Raw genomic sequence first — 20,394 nt, forward strand, 5'->3', positions numbered from 1 at the left:
AGACACCGTTACTCGGTCAACTATTATTGCCCGTAAATAAAGAGAATGATTATTAATCTAAAGTTTGTTAATAAAATTCATGAAGATACGTTTGACATTTTCCAGACGTTTTGGCGATCTTATCATCGTAAAATGACATGCCCACGATAATTACTACGTGAAAGTATATAAATGCGCGCCAAAAATAGCTACGTTTTATCTACTAAAACACACCAATAAAAAGCAATTATTGATAATTGCACGTTACGGATAGATAAATGCCAATCGAAATGCACGTCAGGAAAATATTTTTTATCGGTTATGCACGGCAGGCAGACGTTAATGTATGCAAATATTCGACGTTATGGAAGCAAATATTTACGCTGAGTATCATACATAAACTGCATTATGCACGTTTATCGCATTTATCAAGAGCGGTGTCTCTACGTAGATTTTGTTGCCTCAAGCACCTCCGCTTGCCCTTTCCTCTTTGCTACATAAATGTGTTCATGGGAGAAGCACGAGCAAAGTCCACAAAACGTAACCAGTTACTCGAAGATGAAAGTTCGTATCTTGAGATCTTGTTCAATTCAGATGCAACAGAAATGTGTTACGTCCATTTCAAATGCATGTATTATCTGTATCGCTATATACGTGAAAATTAAAAATATTTTTCTCAAGCGTACAAATCGACATGACATTTCATCAGAGGAAAGAGCAATTGCTTAAAATATTACTTATTTCCGTTTGCCCTAAAGTAATACGCAAAGTGTACCGTCGCGCTATCAACTTTATTGCTAGAAGAGAAATTCCGTAAGGGCGTGCGCGGTGAATGCGCGCGCTCTTCAGTAACGAAGCCCGATTTCCAAGTCAAATATCTGTAATGCAATCGACCGCCCCAGGAGCGTGTCACTCGCGCAGCTGCATTGACAGCAGTGAGTTGCCCCGAGAAAGTCACGAAGCCGGAATCAGGTGCGACTAGCGACGAGGACCTTCCGCGGATTTTCCGTCGTCTTTCGTTTCAGCGCGGCGCGAAACCAGTTTAACGATTTCTCATTATCCACTTAGCGGGCATCATTTCTGCAAGTGGTTCTTCCAGCCGACTCGTGGAAGCGGTAAACTCGTGTGAAAACGAGCCACGGTCTCGCCGTGATATCTACGACCATCGTGGCGACGAGCTGCGGAATTGCAGTTTCGGCTCGTAATCGCTTTACAGAGACGGGCTTTCTTGCGGCTGACACGGCAGAGATACTCGGTCGCGGGACCACCAAGATAATCCATTTGTTCTCTCGGAAAGAGATCCGGGGGCCGCAGCTGAGAAAAATTATATGGGAGTACTGAAAAATGTCACCGTTCCGCAAAGAAGTTTCCCATGTTTATCCGGTTACACTTAAACTTACTTCATCTCGCTTAAGTTCAATTAGATTTTCCGGAACTTTATAATAACGTTATTATTTAATGGTATTACTCGTATAGTGATATTTTGCAGGCACAACTTTTACAACAACTCGGTCGGTTGGTAAACAAGTATTTAACGGAGTTATTTTAAAATGGAAGCTGAAAAGAATTACAGCGTCTCGAGTAAAATCGTTAATTGTTCCGGTTGGAAAGTTGGAGAATTAATTGAGCAATCGAGGAAACCAATCGCAATGCATGAAACAATTTTCCTGTAATTGTTTCAATATATTGATGAGGTTTTTTGACTGGAAAAGATGATGATACGTGCAACACATGGAAAGAAAGCGTCGAAAACCAGTTCAAATATTAATCTCGTTGTTGTTACGTTTCAATACCACGCAATCTCCGAGTAATGAATTTTTTTTTCCGTAGTGCGTGTATATACACATACACATATAATATATACACATATATGGTAGCTTTTCGAATGTTCTCCTCCCGGCAACTTTCCAAAATAACATTCGCGGTTGCGTCGCCGAATATTGGAATGATATGAGCATCGTATTTTTCATATCGCGCGGCAATCTATCCCTCTTTCGAGAGTACGTACTCCGCGCTCGTCAAAAGTTTAATTTAGCCGTCAGTAGAGATACCAGCCGTAAATTAAATATCAATTTTTACTTTCTACCGTTATTTTTGGACGTTTTAAACGCCGTCGTTTAGCCTGTTCGATATTATACACGTTTATAAGCATTTTATACGCAATAGAATGCGATTCACGGACATATCGCTATAAATATGTAGGAATTTTAATATTTTATCGAGTATTTCATTTTATCATATCATTTACCCTAAAATGCAATAAAAATGATGCCCGTTACATGTATGTAAATTTGTATGTGTATTAAATATTTGCATAACCATCAGTCCATTCCAGTTATTTGGCATGTTATAAAAGAATAGTGTTCGCAAAAATAATTTCTTTCAAAGAAATTAAATTGAGTTAGTTGTCGGTTCTTCATATTCGTAATAAAAAGCGAGCGATTTGTCCTCGCAAAACACGGAAACATAATCTTGATGATATATTCCAAATGGAGTATCCTTGAGACCTAAGTGGATTTGTACGCGTAAATCGGCGGCATGCCATCTCATTTGCATAATTGAAACCACTCAAAACAATTGGACGTGGATTAGCGAGCTCGAGGCAAAATTGCAAGCTTGCAACGTTCTTATATCCGTGAAGACGTCATCATCACCTCGAGGAGGTGAAAGAATGAGGGAGGACGAGTTCCAATGTACAGGTGAAAATATTTAGCTTATCTCTCCGACAACATTTGTCGGTCGTTTCCTCAACAGGAGAGAAAAAGACCCGAAAGAAGCTTGAATATTTCCAGTTAGACGTTGTTACGTGTACATCAAATGTAAGATGCTTACTGTTTCCATCGTGTTCTTTATAAAATAGAATATACTGTTATGTTAAATTCAATTAGAGTTGCCTCGAAATCATGTACCATATCTCTGGCTTTCATCGAGCTCTTATGCTTTGTAATTCAATAAGAATCCTTCGATTGCAGCTTTCTCTTTTTCCGACTTGACATTTAATTGTTTTTTCAACTTAACGTTTCAAAGAACGCAAATTGAAGCAATAAGATGCACAATATAGGGAGAATAAATTTTGATACGTAAAATAGCTCACATATGTGTACCATACATGCCATATAGAAAAGTGCATCGGAAGAAAAGCAAAGAAATGTAAGCGTGAAAGAGTGGGTGAGAAGACGCGTGACATGCATGCCTTTGCGTCTGTATACGCGTATACCAACAAGCTTATGAGGTTTATCGGTGAAGGTGCCAATTTACACATATTTTATTCTCGCTGCGACAAAAGGTGAGAGCGGAAAGCTGATCGAGAGTAGCGCACGCGGGTGGTACACAAGATGATGCGCGAAGGAGGAGGAAAAGAACGAGGCGAGAAGGGAAGGAGAGAGAGAAAAGCGTAAAATAGAAAGATAGAATACGGCTAGACCCGTCGAGAATGGTAAGTGACGCATTGCGTTTCTACCGAAGTGAGATCGCGAGAGACGTCGACCGACCGAGGCTCGAGAAGAAACGGTAGCTGAAGCTGTTATCCCCGGGAAAAAGGAACGGAGGTGTTGCTGGAGGTACCTGCGATGCAGATTTTGCGTCGCGGTGCATCTACCGCGTTCCAGTACAGTTGATTTACTCGGTACACGCGAGCGCGAATTGTTTTTGGCGGACGTGCGGTTTTATCGAACGCTGATCGAATATCAAACGACGGCGCCCGCACTCGTGTGTCCGCCTCTGTTTCGCGCGGGTCCGGAAGCCGGTATTAAAGAGTCCAAACGATGGCCGAACAATCGCCGAGCGTTTGACAGTTTAAAAATGATTTAATGTCGGCACAGTCGACGTTATAGCGCGAGCTTTATCGTTACCAGCTTTATCGTTGCACGCACTGAAATAGGTTTCCCGAGCGTCATAAAATCACCGGTACCTCAATTCTATCTCACCTCAAACTATCAACAACAGCGCTGCACTTTAATTTTGAATATGTCTCGAATTATTTACGAGGGTGATACGATAAATCTTTCTATTGAGAAAACTGCCGACCTGTTTCGCAGTTTTGCCCGCCCGCAAGATTATTGTTGGACAGCGTAATTACTTTTGGGGAAATAAATAATATTCGCAGGTCCTTCGCCGTCAGACGTATACAAATACATCGATGTGTTTAGACAAAGGAAAAGAACGTGCAACGAGGTAAACGCATTTGAAATTCAGACTTGATCTTGGTGAGATCGTTGGGCCACATCGTGGTTCGCGTCGTTACAGATAACGCGTGGAAAAACACGTAATAGTGCTCCGGGAATTCTATGGACGGCGGCGAAGTGCGGACTGCGGGAACGATGCCGACGGAATCTACGATCGATTCGCCTCGACCACGTCGTTATCATTACTGACTGAGGGTAGAGTTCTGCCGAGGAAGAAGAAAACGGTGGATCGTGACCGTATTTACGATGCAGTGGCGCGAGGGGACAGGGCTGCAGGGCAGCCGGACGGTGGACCCGCGAAATAAATCGTTAACGCGGCCGATTTCTCAGTGAAAATGCCTACGGCAAGATGATTTTCAATTCCGCTCGCATAATCCGCCCGACACGTCGGAGTGTCGCAAAGGGAGCCGTGCTCCGTCCTGCGCGTCGTCAAAACGGTCGCGCGAGCTACGGGGGTGAGTTCTGGCAAGGTGCAACGGCACTTAAAATTACAAGGCGCGTGCGAGCCGCTGGAGCGCGGATTCTGCCCTACGGAAAAGCTTTCCTTTCCTTTCACGTGTCCGCCCGACCGTCGGAATCTCATATTCGACTGCGAATTTCCATCTCACACGTGAACCCGATCCTGAGAAAAGTCACCGTCGAATTTTTCGCGAATCGTCGCGGATCTACATTGATTCATTTATTCGTTCTCAAATCTTCTCACTGTAACCTAATACAGTTCGAAGTCGGGAGACTGGTGCCGCGCGATTGCTGCATCTTTACGGGATTTCGACGAACCTATAAACCGAATATAAAACTTGATTTGCTCGCGCGGGCCAAGTACGTGAGCAGGGATTACGAAGGGTCCGGCGTGTCCTGTAGACTGGTTTGGTAATGGCGCGGATTTACGATGACGCGCATCTCCGTCGCTTGTATCTCGGACACGCGAGAAAATTGCATCGTGCATTGCGAGGTGCAGCGCTGCCCAAGGGGCGATACTGGCGCGACGCTTTGTCACAAGGTGGTAACCACTAGTTAAAATGTTGTCCCATCAATTACTCGATTTCATTTGATTACAGACAATCTCATCTAATTGCAAATCATTTTCTTATATGCACGTTTAAAAATATATAACGTTCTTAAATCTCGAAGAGCTGTTAGATTTCCTAACAATATATTTTTCTTATGTCACTAAGAAGTATTTGCTTGTAGAGGTAATTTCAGATAAGATTGTAGTATTCGGTCACGTATTTCCTTGCTTCCCACTTTTCCTACTAGTCTAACCGTGGTCTTAACGAGCAGTAATTTTGTATTTGTATTTACTGTTTATTGTTCCAAATTTGCGCGCAAAGGTGCATCAACGTTTCAACTCGCTGTTGTTCCAACAGCAACTACTTCAGTCTCATTATGAAAAGAATACGTGCTTGCAGGTGTGAACTATGATATATTTGGATATTTACTAAAAGAAATTTTGTTGGAATATGAAAACAAGCTGAGAAAATGTTCAAATTTAATGTTTATTGTCTAACGAGCGAAAAAACTTGAAAATTAAGACAAAAGGATTACGCGGAGATTTCGTAAGGATTTTATAATGATTTCGGAGACACTGTCTCACGATTGCATCAAGTGGTTACCCTCTTGCTTTGTCACGTTTATGACGAAGACCTGGGAACCGTATTCCGGAACGAATGCACGGGCGTTCGCCGAGTTGTCGGCCTCGCCGAAAAATCTCGCGTGAATATTCGAGTAACTAACTAGCGAGGCGTCGTGAGCGCGGAAAAGAGTCGTAGGTATCTTGAAACGAAATTGATTGTTTGATTCGCTACAGCGATTGCGCCGCTTCTTGCGCGCGCTCGTTCGGAAAGTTACAACATTCGTCGCGGTCGATTATCAACGATCGAATTTTCCAATGCGCTCCCGCGGAAGTTCGGCGAGCAGTATCGCAGTTTGCAAGTTTCTTCGATCTCGCGCGGCACCAACCACCGGCGAATTGCTCGAGGAGAGCGTCGATGTAAGTTTTGGCGTACGTCGTCGCGTCTTTGGCGCCAAGTTTCGACCAGCAGCGCGTCTTATCTCGCGACAAATCTCCGTGACGTATTCGCGTGTGCCGCACGAGAGCGTCGATTCGTGTTCTCACCGACCGATTACAACGGCGTTAAGCATCGTCCGGATCAAAGTTGGAGAACTGCTAGCTAGTGAGAAAACGCGAAGAATACGTGCAAAACGCAATATTAAATAAACGTCCAAACGTTTCGCGTTATCGGTTTTCCGTGCCGATCGACATCGTGCGATCAGGAAAGCTGCAGGGTACGGGAGCGTATTATGTCATTTCCGGATAAATCTCCGGAGTTATTTCTGGAATGAAAATAATATTCGGATAATGCCGTTTCATTTGTGCGCCGCGTGGAACGCGACGCGAAATAAAAAAAAAAGCGCTCGAATATCGCGACGTTATCAACGCGGGTCTATGTGCGCGTTTACGAGCGCCAGAAAGAGGAAAAACGCGACGGGAATGGCGGCGCCGACCGGGCTGCACTCGCAAAGGCATGGGCATTTAAAATCCGTGACGTATTTATCCGGCCAAATAAACGAAAACCGTCGGCGGAATCATTCCGACGCGACGTTAATGAAAATTGTAGCCTCGGCATTGACTGTTCCTATCACCGATGCGCGTACGGTCGATTAAGCGTTACTATCCAGCGCCGGCTTAATTACGCAATCCACGCACGCGGGAATAATTCGAGAATTCATCCCGGCAGTTTGTTAACGCCGATCGATCGGCAGTCTTTTAATTTCTGTCGCAAATGAATTGCCCGGCCACGGCTGGCAAGGTGAAAAGCGCGCGCGCGCGCTGAACGCGCCCGCCCGCCCGTGATTGCACCGAAAAGGCAATAAGCCAATTCGTCTTATTACTCGACCGGTCGCAATTACCGGCGAGATGCATCGACGGCGCGGCGGTGGCGGGACCCGCTTTGTTTCTCCCGCAGTTTTCCAGCCCGAGATTTATGGCGAGACAGCAGCGCAAGATCTGCGGTAGCGGCGCAATGGAAGCGTGGAAATCCGGAAAAGGAGAGGAGAGAAAGTCGATGCCGGGCGATAACTTTTTTCCGTTTCGCTGTTTACGACCAGTAAAACTAAGATCCCCGACTACCAAAAAACCGATAATGTCTCTGTACTCGCCGTCTGTTACTCGTTCGGATGCCATAAAATCGCGGTAATGCTGTAATCACCTTTTCCCTCGGCCGTTTGCGATCACCACTCGTTTCGTCGTGAGAGGAGAAGGAGCGTAAGAATGGAAGAAACAAGGTGTACCAGCTGTTTAATTACCGTCCGAAATAATCGCGTACAAAGGCCGTCAAGGAGCTATTTCATCACGCTTCAATCTACTTTATATTAAAGATTTCAGCTACAATTCCGTCCCATTATAATCGATTGATAAACTTGACGCAACTGTAATTGGTATAAATTATCTGGCAAAGATTGCAAAAATATTAATATTAACGTTATGATAAACAACAGTCGCGTAAAAAAATTAATAGCAAATGTATTTTGTACAAAGCGCTTGGCGTAAAAACATGACTACTGCAAATATTCATTTGCAAACTACCATCAATTTTGCCGCTAACAACAAGCAGGTTACGAGGTGATTCGTTCTGATTAGTTGATGCCTGACCTACGGTATAAACGCTGCATCATCGTCGTCGGTACACTTTCTCGTGCGCGTAATACATGCCGGATTATTTCGACCCGTCCGAGTAAAGGTACGCCGTCGAGGCTCCGCGGACATGCGTTTCGTGACGGCCTAGAATTTCATGTCACCCTGAGACCGCCGGGTTAATGTATGGCTCGGGAAGTTGCCGCGATAAAGAGCGAGGTTTAACGTAGCGCGGATAAAGAATTATGCCGATTAACAGCTACGGCTAGGAAAAAAGAAGAGAAGGAGGAACGCAGCGGTTATGCAGCGTTACGTCACAAAGATGCAATGTACGATCCACGCTGTAATCACGTTATCACGGGGGGCGCGCCACGTCGGAATCTACATTGGAAAATCTACAGATAGAAAATAGGACACTGCGTTAAGATTAAGACAGCGCGCGGTGCAGACGCATCGATCGTACGAGATTAGAATAGCTCGTAAAACATGACACAATTTGATGGAACTGAGCGCTTAGCGGGGGAAGGAGACTAGATAAGAGGTTGCGGCCACGGTGATAAAGCCGGCTTTGTTTTATTAAGCGATAATGCACGAGCGGATAATAAATTTTCGGCGGATTAACGGCAGATAAACGGCCCGCTATTATGCACCTACGTACCCGCTATACGTATAAATCGCTCACGTCATGCGGTAAGTATAGCCGCAGCGATAGACGAGTCCAGCGGCCGACGTACGACGTCCCGCGCACACCCACTTCGTGCATCAACGTCAAGATGCTAGTTACAGGTCGATTCACGGCGACCTCCTCGAGATAGATACCGAAGATTATGCATAAAGTGCAAGAGAATGGTAGCGGTTGACCGAAACGATGAGGAAGAGGCTGACGTTACCTCACCCATAATTAGGCGGTAATAGCCGCTGGATTAACCGAGAGGTTCAGTAGTATAGTTACAGTTTATCGCGTGCAGCGAACTCTCTCTTTCTACCTTGACCGCGACGAGTTCTCTGATTTTCTCTCGCTGCTTCCTTCTCCCGTGGCAATCTCCTTCCGTCGGTCGTAGTCTAGCTTTCGACGTACTTAGTGGTTACCGCATCCAAAAGCGACAAGTTTCGAAGGCTCGCCTCCTCGACCGAGAGCATGAGACGCTCCTAGCCTCTTCCACTCCCTACCCTCAAGCCAGCGGAGTTCGTTATTCTAACTCCACCGGCCTGGCCCAGTCTCGGGAGAGTAGCGGATACTTACGAGGATTTGCCAAAGTTGGAAGGTCGATGGGCCAAGAAACGGAAACTGATCATGACAAAGTGGACCGAGGGTGGGTCTACAATTTGCGCAATTCAGAGATTCACGTAATTAATGGCGTGACGGCCGTTGGATTTGCGGTGATTTGTGTTATCTGCTGTTAAACGCAGCTTTACCTTCATCACATTTCATTCAATTAATTATGTAACTTCGATTCAACTTGAGTAAGTTTCAAATTACAAGTGTTCATCCTAGTACACGTTATATGTAAAAAATTACGCACACGGAAGTAACTGTAAGTTGTTTAGCAATTCGATGATTAATCGTGAAGAAACGAAGAGAACTTTTTAACGAATGCGCTCCAAGTGCCGCAACAACGCGCGCGATTCAAACGAACGGTTGATTCTTATTCCACTGTCTAGGGAAATTCGAGTTTCGTTCGATTTGCTCTTCATTTCTTTTCCTTCGCGCTCTGGAAACAAGGTGAAACGCGCGCTGGCTTGACTCGCACCATTACACCGTGGTAGATATCCGGAGAACACGTCTCGCGAGCGGACATTTCCTTTCTTCTTTTTTTATTTTCTTCCATCTTCAGCAGATCCCCCTCTCTAACCAATTTCTTCAGTTCTCGTGTTGCTTTTTATCGCAACCGCCTTCGAGGCAATCTTTACATCGGTGTCATTGCCCGGGCTCGCCATCCTTACTCCCGCCTTTCCATTGACCTGTTTCGTGACCCACAATTACTCCTTGAAATTGACTCCGACATCTCTGCTCCTGGGGGTTTATTGAAACTTCATACCTTTCTCGATGGTAAAGCGCGTTTGTCTTCTCTATACCTCTCTGTTCGCCTATACCCCTCTATCTTTTTATTTTGGAAACGTACAATTGTATTCCGAGATTATGGTTTTTAGATTAAAAATCTGTTAATACCGATATTATATATAATTTTTTTACACCATTTTCAACGGGTGACGGCTCACATTGTCTAAACGTTTTCCAACATTACTTCCTTTACTTTAAGTTGTTTTGTATACGAGCCTTATTTACATTTTCTATTTTTATTTTGGTCTCTTGTCTTAGAACAGCACATTAGTATTTATCGAAGTTTATGTATCTCCTATTTTTATACTGCGTCGTCGTTTCATTTGAATATGAAATTTCTTCCAATGTGCCAAAAAAATCATAATTAAATAAAATTTTTCTTGTTTTATTGTTATTAGTGCCTCTTTGCTCAATGTTTCCACTATTATCATAAGTGAATTTCTTAGAGTTGAACAATGATTATTTTTAATTGAATATTGTTTTATGGAAATTGATAAACGATACGATGCTTCGGTGAACGCGTATTGAACATGATTTAATTCGACAACTTGGACGATAATTGCGCGCGGGCACGGCAGAAAAAAATAATCCTGCAATTTCCAGTCAATTTCATTGTCGTTTAATCAAATTTTGAAAGCCATTTTGGGATAACCCGATTTCGAGCCACACACAATGGATTTATCAAATAATCGCGATGTACACCGATTATGGACTCGATCGCCCCTCGAGCCACAGCAGCATTTTTCTTCATCACTTAGAGGTGGGAAAACTTTTCTCCCCCATCTTCCATGGCAAAGTTCCCCCCCTTATGGAATGAAGATTAGAGCTGTGTTTTCGCGAATGCCGCCCTTCCCTTCTGATATTGGAATGACTTGGAACCGATGCACATTTCTCTTTCTCCCCTACAGATTTGTCAAACCCTTCGAGCTCTTTAAAAACACGCGAAAGTCTCTGTCTAATGATTAAATATCGTTACTTCTTTTATCTAAAGCATTTTTCTGAAATAAGTTTTACATTTGACATTCCTCGTGTAATGTCGTCTAAAATACAATTACGGAGTTAGCGATCGTTTAGCTGATCTGGTATAAAGTAATTTGGTATTCTAGCACGCGCTCGCGCGGGAGAAGTTTGCCTTAAAGTTACAGTCATGATATCTCGCGCCGAGAGTTATAAGTTCGTATTTATTCATTCATTTTGTATACACGCGGCATACATATTCATGCCTTTAAGAAAAGACAGAGCGACGTAACTTTACTGAATATTCGTTTGAAGATGAACGTCTAACATCTGCGCCGAAGACGTGTCCGGAAATATGGTAAATGTCGAAGCAGCGCTACTTTGAGGCAATAATAACTATGCAACTGAAACGCCTTAAAATATACCAGCGTGTCCCTCAAGCTTTCCCGAGGACAAGTCACTCAATATCAATGCCATTTCAATGGAATATTTAACGAAAGTCAGAAAAGCAGGGAGATATAGCGGAACAACTTAAGGAATTATATTCCGGAAACATCACTTGTATCCAACCCAAAGGAACTTCTCCGCGCTGTTGGTACAAGTTACGGTAAGTTCTTAACTTCTCCGCTCTCATCTGCGTAACGGTGATGTTCGCAATGGCGCCTTGGAAAATAATCCGTCCAACCGTCGTCCAAGAATTCCGCTGTGATTGCCGATAAAAATTGGAAATATTAAGAGACATTTGCGGCGTAGATACGTAGTTCCCGAGACACGGATACACGATATATTGTACTGAGCTGTGCGAAGGAGAATGCAAGGGAGTCTACGAAGAACCGTGGAGCTAGGCAGGGAGATAGACGCGGGGGGCAAAGAGAGGCGGATATAGGCGAACGCCGGCAAACGGCAGTATTAAGTTTATGGGTGCATTGCGGTGGTTCCAGACTCTTGGCTGGCTGGCTCCAAGTATAAGAGATGCTTGGCATGGGAGTCACGCGCCCCGACAATTATTTCACCCTTCCACCGAGACCAGCACGTTCTTCCTTCCTCGTCGGCCTCTTGCCTTGTTCCCGCGCTCCTTATTGGTAGACGTTGCAGAGTCGCAGTGGAAACCGGCGTAGTGGTAACTCACCCCCCTTTCCGCTTCTCGCGCTTTCCTTTCTCCAACTACAGAGTTCTAATGTTAGCCGACGCCACTAATCTTAGCGCACCTGGTCTTACGTGTATTGCGCCGGCAATCGTCATAATTATTCGATAACTCATGGCGAAACGCAGCGCGTTCTGCGGCGCGACAGTCCTGCGGCGTGCAAAATACGGCCACGCTATGAGAGGATGGCGGCTAATTAATTTTTCTATCGGGATATGTTTTTAGACTGTGTTTTAGATGTCTTGCTTCCTGTTGCTCTTCATACGGGATTCGTATTTACACGTGTTAAATCTATCATTCGAAGAATTCTTATTGGATTTAAGAATTATCTTATAATTGTATGTAATGGCCGTTCGTTTTCTTCACACTCAACAAATAAAAAGAAACTATACGTGCTAACAAAAGGAAATTTCGTCGTATTTCTAAAGAGGATCCTTCGGCCATCTTTTTTACCGACACTGTTAAATATAGTTTTTACACTTGTAATTCTTTTTATTAGCTTTTGTGCACAATATAATACCAGGGTTTAGTAGAGATAATTAAATGTTTCGTTACATAAAACAAGATATTTGGTAACTGTAAGCAGAAATAATTAGGAAATCATCCGGGGACAAAGTGATTTGCAGCGTCAAGTTAGCAAATCATTTTGCACTTTTCAATTTTTTGGTCTTAAAAGCCAGAACTATGTGTTTAATGTATCAGGAACTCTAGAACTATTAGAAAGGAAGTCAGAACTCTCTACAATTAGTGATTTTCCACGAAATGAGATGCCAGCTTCACACACACTTGAATCGTGCCACGTAGGAATGCACTGTCGTAAGTGGCGGTTCTCCGTCAACGATAACCAGTGTCGAGAGAGAGAGAGAGAGAGAAGTGTGATAAAAAGCCGTTAAATCACACCCCAGGAATCTAAATTATCTTCCACCAGGAACGCGAACACTTTGGTCACGGTGGTACCCGGGGCCCCGAGAATTTATCGAACGCTAACCACCGGGCAACATTCCTACTCGAAAGTATTCCGTAAAACAATTCAGGATGAACGACATACCTCTTTCCGCGGATACGGTCATCTATTGTCGCGAGATTGACGTAACTATTCAAATGCTGTGCAACTGCGAGCGATACTCCCGTCATTTCGCGCGAGATGACGCTGTTTTTCAACGTCGACGTTTCGCGGGAGCTGCAAATTGCTTTGCAAGATTAATGCAAACCGGAAATTACCGTTGTTGCGGGAACTCATTACCAAAAACGCCGTTCAAAAATTGTCTCGCATTTTCTTCATGACGTTCCACCCAATTTCCGCTCCGCTCGGTTACTGCCCAATGCACGTACGGCCTTTACGTCTGACCTCTTTAAAAAGATTCCTCGTCGTTGAGACTTGCATCGTTACCTTTCTCTTTTTGGAGCCTCTCCCCGCCCCCTATTGTATCGATTTTTTTTATCAATACTCTCCGTGCAGTGCATGATCGCGAGTCTGTAACCACGAGTCCCCCTCAGGAATACAAACGGCACGGAAATCACGCCAAGAATTATATAGAGGATAAAGGCGTATTCCAGTAGGAGAGAAAGTAGCCGAACTAAAAAAAGCTGCCGACTTCTTCCCGGCGAACGAAAGCGAACCATTGTCCCCAACATTGAGCCAAAGTAAATAACTCTCGATTCTCTCTTTGCGAATCTCAGACGACAGGCTTGGTGCATCTTGGCCATCTTGAATCAGCGCCAGTTTATATACAGGGGAAAGAAAACAACTTTGCCGTTTCGTTGCCGACATCAGACCGAAATCAACGGCTAGCAAGGTTCGAGCTTCTTGGCGATTGACGAGACGACAACGTCGGCGGCGAATCAATAATGTCGCGTTTCATTTGAAATTCATCAGATAGCCTCTGTCTTGTAAATGACAGTTCATTTGGCGATTCGTTTTTACCGACGATAAAGAAAAGGCAAAAATATGCTTGGTCGTGCAAGATTATATAATTTTCATTAGAGTAAACAATGAAGCGAATAGATTATCAGATTTTTATACTCTTCAATCGAGATCGCTGAAGGAATAAAAAAACTACCGCGCTACGCGGAAGAAAACGACGGCTCGTTTTTGGGATTGCTACCAATTCTATGCTAAGCACGGAGCGGCGGAGGAAATGCGATGTTTCAGTCAGTTTCCTTTTTTTTTCCGCCCGCCGAGAAAGGCGAGCTACACAAGAGCGGTTACCACGCGCGGTGGCTACGTTGAAGCGAAAGCGGGGAATGTGGCGGGAGCTGGCAATTATTCAAGTAGAATTATAAAAACAAATAGAGTCGGTTTCTAGACTCGCCGGGGGTTGCCGGGGTGGCCGGCGAGAGCAAGGCACGGGGTGTCGGCGCGGGTCTGATTCAGTGCCGGGTTACGCTGGGCTACGTTGGTTCGTTCACATAAATATGAATGCGCTCGCGGCTCTCATTAAGTCTCTCTGCCTTCATTTATTTACCCACCCGCCCTCATCGTTCACGATTCTTACTTCTCTTCCGAGGAACCATGCAACCAACAAGGGCTCCTCGTGCATTAAAACTTTGATTCTCGCGCGATAGCACGAAGCCAAAATCATTTAGGTCATAATTAATTCTTTCAGTCGAATTTAATAAACGGTTAAATGGAGACTTTTAGTATAAAGAAGATTAATCTGAGATTTTCAAAAGCCATTATCTATGAATTATATTCTTTCTGGTCAAAAGACGTCTTCGCTTCGTCATTTAATAATCTACCACAAAGTAATACTGTGTGTCCACCATTAATCTTCCTTTAGATGCAATTCAAATCTATCTCACTGAACTCTAGTGACTCCGCTCTCTCTCTCTCTTTCTCTCTCCTCACCATTCTCCAAACTCTCCCGTCTAATTTGCCCACCCCAATTTTGCCATTATTTCCGCCGAACGAGTGCCCGGTTCTATAAACCGCGCTTCTATAAAACCGTCCTCAGATTCACGACTTTGGCTCTCGAGAGTGCCGCGACATAACAGCCCGGCGCAAACGAATCGCTGGTGGCTACGACGGCGCAGCCCCACATCGCAACGCTATCAAAGTCACATTCGTCGACTGCTCATCCTCGACGCCGTCGTCCCGTTGTCATTCGCGAGTAATGAGAGACGTTTCTGCCCGCCAACGACAGGGCTGTCCCACCCTCGAGGGACAGCGCGAGCGCTTCCCACTATCCACTTTGAGCGTTCGGTACATCGCCGGATCCTCCGAGTGTTTTCGGCATCCTTGTCGCCGGCCCTTTACTTTACGAGCGGGACGGGGAGGGGGGGAGAGGGGGGCCACGACAGCGTTTCCTATTAAGGCGTGCGACGCAAACTCCCTCGCCGCTCTCGGCGAACATATCGCATGATTATTATTTATGCCCCATCCGAAGCACTCGCCGCGCATACGCGCGACTCGCCTACGCCATCAGCACCTTTCTCTCCCCCAGTCCCATCAGACTCTCCCTTGGCGTTACGCGTTTGAACGCCTTGCCATCCACCTCGCGGGAGAAGGCGCGGTAATCCCCGCCGATAAATCAAGCGACGTAATCTCGCGCCGCCAACAAATTTCGCGACGATTGAACGTTTCTCAGGAAGGAGGACGTTCCGCGATATCTCTATGTTCGACGATATATATTTCGCATCTGGGAGTCGCCCGCGCGCGCTCACGTAAAGTCGTCCTCTTCGCTCCTCGATAAAATGTACATTATGGATTTTATCCCTTTATCGCAAAGCAGACGGCGCGCAGAAAAATATAAAACGCGAGACGTACGATATTTTAATGCGTGCAACGTTGACTGCCTTAAATGTATTGTTTCTTTTTTTTGTCCGAGAACAGATTGCACAATTTTATGTGGATAGAGAAGTTTTATCGCCTTACATGTCGGTACGACAGAGTACCGAACATAACAGGATACGACATCCAATTCAAGTTCGATATTTTTAGCGTAGCGACGTAGATACGATTTAGACATTACGTTGCCTTGGAAAGTTACAAATATACTCCATATGAAATTCTTACTTGTAGATTACCTACATTTTCATTTTAAGAAAAGACCCGGCGTTTCTCTTTTCCTTTCTCGCGAAGTGTTACCTCTCGAAAGGTTAAACAAGGCTTTTTGCGTACTAGGATACTTTGCAAAGTGTAAGAACTCTCCGCGGAATTAGCGAGAACAATAAAAGCGCAAGGCAGAAAACGGGAAACCGAAACGCGGCACGAAATTTTCACGGCGAGCGTTGCTTGAAGAGAGACGGGAGGTAGGGGACCAGGTCAGCGACAGAGGAAAAGAGAATGAGAATGGGGAACATGCGAGAGAATGAGAATCAGAGGAAGGGAGAAAGCGAGAGTGGGTGAGCGAGACCGAAAAACGTGAGGTTGGTGAGAAAGGACTTTTCAAAGGACCTTCGAGCTCAAACGTAGCTTTCATCGGCTTATTGTCCGCTAAACACTGGAGTCGCGCGTCCAGGTAATAAAAGGATTCCTCCCTCTCGCGAAAAAGTTGAATAAAATAGCAAAAAAAGAACTGCTCCCGGCCCAGCCGACAAAGGGTGCGCCTCCTCGCAACGGAGGAGGAGGAGGTTCGTGCCGGGAAACGGAACGAGACGAATCGAGAGAGAGAGAGGGGGGGGAGGGGAGAAGAGAGAGAGAGAGACGGAGGCACGAGAGATTCGCGACAGCGAGAAAAAAAGGAACGGAGCGAAAGAGATGAGAGCAAGAAGAGAGAAAGAGATACGGAAGAAGCCGAACGAAATAAAACATCGAGGGGGGTCGCCCTTGCTTTATCGGGCGGTTAATGAAAAATAGCGACACCCTCTCGCCGAGTTCTATCTCCCGCTGCGCGTCGGATTGCTTGCTCTTTACGCTTCACCCCTTCAACCCCTCGCTCCTACCGCTGTGTTGATCCCCGGCTTTCACTCTCGTCTCCGCGCCCTTTCTCTTACTCTCACTTACACTCTCCGCGCCTGATTCGTTGCCGTTCTCCTCGCGAGATAGGTTTCGCGTGATTCCATTGCGCGCCCGTTGGAATTTCTGCCCGGATTTCATGCTGCGACACGTCATATTACAATATCACGCCGTACCGCGGAAATAACCACCCTTATTCGCGCGTAACGTCTACCTTCCGCCTGTTTTCGTCCCTTCTTTTTTTGTTCTTATTGGCGGTAATATAATTTTGTGTTGCACTACATTTAAGTAAAATCTTCGATAAATTACAGTTTTGAATCACACCCAAATAAAGTCTTTCGTTAATCTACAGTTCTATCAAAACATAAATTCTGTCATGCAGCGGGCACATGTTAAGCAACGTTAATACGTTTTGTATTGTGCATTGTATGGAAATCGATGCCGGTTCAATTGTTTCCATAAAAAAAACCGCGAGGAAGACGACGGGAAAATAAATGTAATCAGAAATCACCGCTTGTAAGCGAGAATCGTTAGAGATCCCCGGTGGCCTATTTCAAGCTACTACTGTCTTTAGCCCCATCTACGAATCCCACGGGTCTTCTCAGCACTGACGAATCTTTCATCGTCTCGCATCTCACGTTCCATTTCTCCTCATCCTCGTTCCTTCCCGCCGTTTCGCTAACCCGGCCCCTCTTTTCAAAAAGACCAAGAGCAAGCTCGCGTCACGAATCACTCGCGACTTATTATTTTCCGCGATACAGCGCTTCGAGATTTATCCGTAACGATGTTTTGAATAACTGTGAACTGTATACGCCGAGTACCGAACGCAACATCTATATTATCAATGGAGAATTTAGTTCCTTGTTCTCTGCCCCCATCGATCTCCTGCGGAGCGTCGAAAACTGCCTCGTATGAATTTCGAACGAGGGATAAACCGCTGACTAAATGTACACTAATGCCCAGTGGGCATTACTTTATCTTATTATCTCATGTTAGCTTATCTTATTTTATCTTTATAACGCACAGCAAGGCCTAATGCCGAAATTCTTGCCGAAAAAATGCCTAGTAATGACAGCAATGCCCCAAATCTGTACACCACAATTCCCTCGGCGATTTCGAAGACGCCGAATCGTCTTTTATTTTCCTGAGGGCGACGCATGATTGCAGGAAGACGAATTTCGGACGTGCGTGTCCTTCTTCGCATGCAATTTGCGCGGGAATTCGCACATAAATCTTCTGTATTTTCCACATGATTAAGTGCTAGGTGATTTTTGTCAGGCCCGTCGAAACCGGTTTCGGCCGGCACCGGGGCCACGTTGTGAAGCGACTATTTGTCAGTAATTGCGGCATCATCCGGGCGTCCGAAGGTATGCGTGACGTAAGCGCTTGGTTAACGTAATTAGGTATTCGTGCTCTCTTATTAATCCGATCTCAAACTGATGCTAGGGTCAACGTCAGGTTCAAACATTTCTCACATGCAAGAGCGAGAGAATTTCGTGCGAGCGCTTAAAGAAAAAAACAACTACTTTACGTGCCGTGGCGAATTTCGTGCAACTTCGGCGAGAAAAGGGTCGCGGCGGTGAAAAGTTTCAAAAAAAATGAGAAGAGGGGTAATGGGCGCCTGCAGACGCGCTACAACGTGCGGACCGGCGTCGTAATCGATGGTTTTCAAGTGGCTGGTAATGAGGGGCATACAGATCGAACGTGTCTGTGCAATTTGAATAAATACGCGGACGTCGAGGTACCCTGCTTTAAGTCGATTGCATGATCGCTGCTTGTACCTTCGACGCGAGGCACCTTTGTAATTTGTGCACCTCTCAAACTTGTGTTTGCATTGGCGAAGTGGAATCGGCCACTCGCGCGAGAAATAAAAAAATATAATAACTGACAGACAATCAAAATTTTCGCCCAATACAAATTGGTGCAACAACGTATTGAAGTTTTAATAATGTTTTTTTTGTATGTATGTAATAATGTTAGATCGCAAAATGTTGTCAATAATCTCCACCGTTATGCAATTATCTAATTATATTATATAATCGGAATACCGTATCGATGATTGTAAAGTAAATTATCGTTGCACGCGATACTGAAATAAGTGTTTTCATTTTTCTTAGGTAGCTTTTCCGCGCAGTCTGCATTTAATTCCCAAGAAGCTATTTTCGACAAGCACAGTCCTTTCGCTTCTCGACGAAGCGAAAGCCTCTGCCGACTAAATTAATAATATTCTAATTGTGTGTCTATTATTTGTAGATTTGCACGATTACGTACGGGTCCGCTTATTATTTTTCAATGGCCATGGAAATACTCGGTCGCTATAATGATGCACTTGGCAGCAAGGTGCAGGCAAAATGGAAATTCGAGGAGCAACAAATCGAGGAAACTACCACGAAGATAATGGACTTGCGGGGAGGGGGATGGGGTTGCGCCGTCGGGAAAATAAATCAGGCCGCGGGTCTCTGGTAGGGTTTAGGTGCGACGGAAGTAGGGTTCATGATCTATGGACACCTCGCTATTTCCGGCCAAAAATCCATTATATATTACACTTAGTAAGGCGCAACGGCGCGTCCGAAAGTTACGAAAGCCCTAACGTTCTCCCTTAGCCATGTCAGGCATAACTTTAATCGAGTTGTCTCGAACTACGGCGCCCGTGACGGAAATACGTAAATCAGTAGCGAAAGTATTCGACCGATGAACGTGATCAATACGTAGGAAAAAAAAACAATGACCACGTAGTTAAATTTGTGAAAGCTAATTCGGAAAAACGAATGCTGCCCTGAGTAAGCGCAAATTAGAAATATCATACAGTTCGAACGTGCATACTTTCGTGCACAGGTTCTTTTGCACAGTTACATTTGATTAATTATAATGTCAAATGCATAATTGATTCACACACAAGTTTTGAGTTAGCCAGAAAATTAACGAATTTAAATTAAATTTTGCGCAACGATATTTTATCAACGTACTCGGAAGATTAATATATTACAGTTGAAGATTTTAACACGGGAGTATCGAGGTCAGGACAATTTCTGAGTTATAAGCTATCAATATGGCCCAAAAAATATTGTCAAATCTAATATTCATTTCAGGAATGCAAAAAACTTATTCTGAACAGTAATTTATTTGAAAAAGTACTTTGTCTAGTAATTCTGTTCTTATATAAAATAGTTGATAGAATATTTAATAATTTTATTCAAGTGGATCTACTTTATAAAGTAGTCGATAAAATATTTGAAACTCATAAGAAATAAACAGCATAAGCGTGACAGTTTAAATTTGTTAACTAATTGCTATCAACTTGTTAATAATAACTAACAGGTACTATACAGGGTGAGTTATAACATTTGTCCACGAGCTCGTGAGAAGGTAGAACGGATCGAGATGAACAGAAAAGTCCTGAAACATTTTGCAATTTTCGCAATAGTTAACGAGAAAAAAATTATCGAAAATCGTCGTCTTTGCCCTGCCCACTGTCCAATTCGAGCGCGTAACGAGATGTGACCGCCCGGCGATCGATATTGCCTGGCGAGGGGGGGA

This window comes from Vollenhovia emeryi, unplaced genomic scaffold (assembly GCF_000949405.1).
Source record: "Vollenhovia emeryi isolate VEMERY1.0 unplaced genomic scaffold, V.emery_V1.0 DF939200.1, whole genome shotgun sequence".
Classification (NCBI taxonomy): domain Eukaryota; kingdom Metazoa; phylum Arthropoda; class Insecta; order Hymenoptera; family Formicidae; genus Vollenhovia; species Vollenhovia emeryi.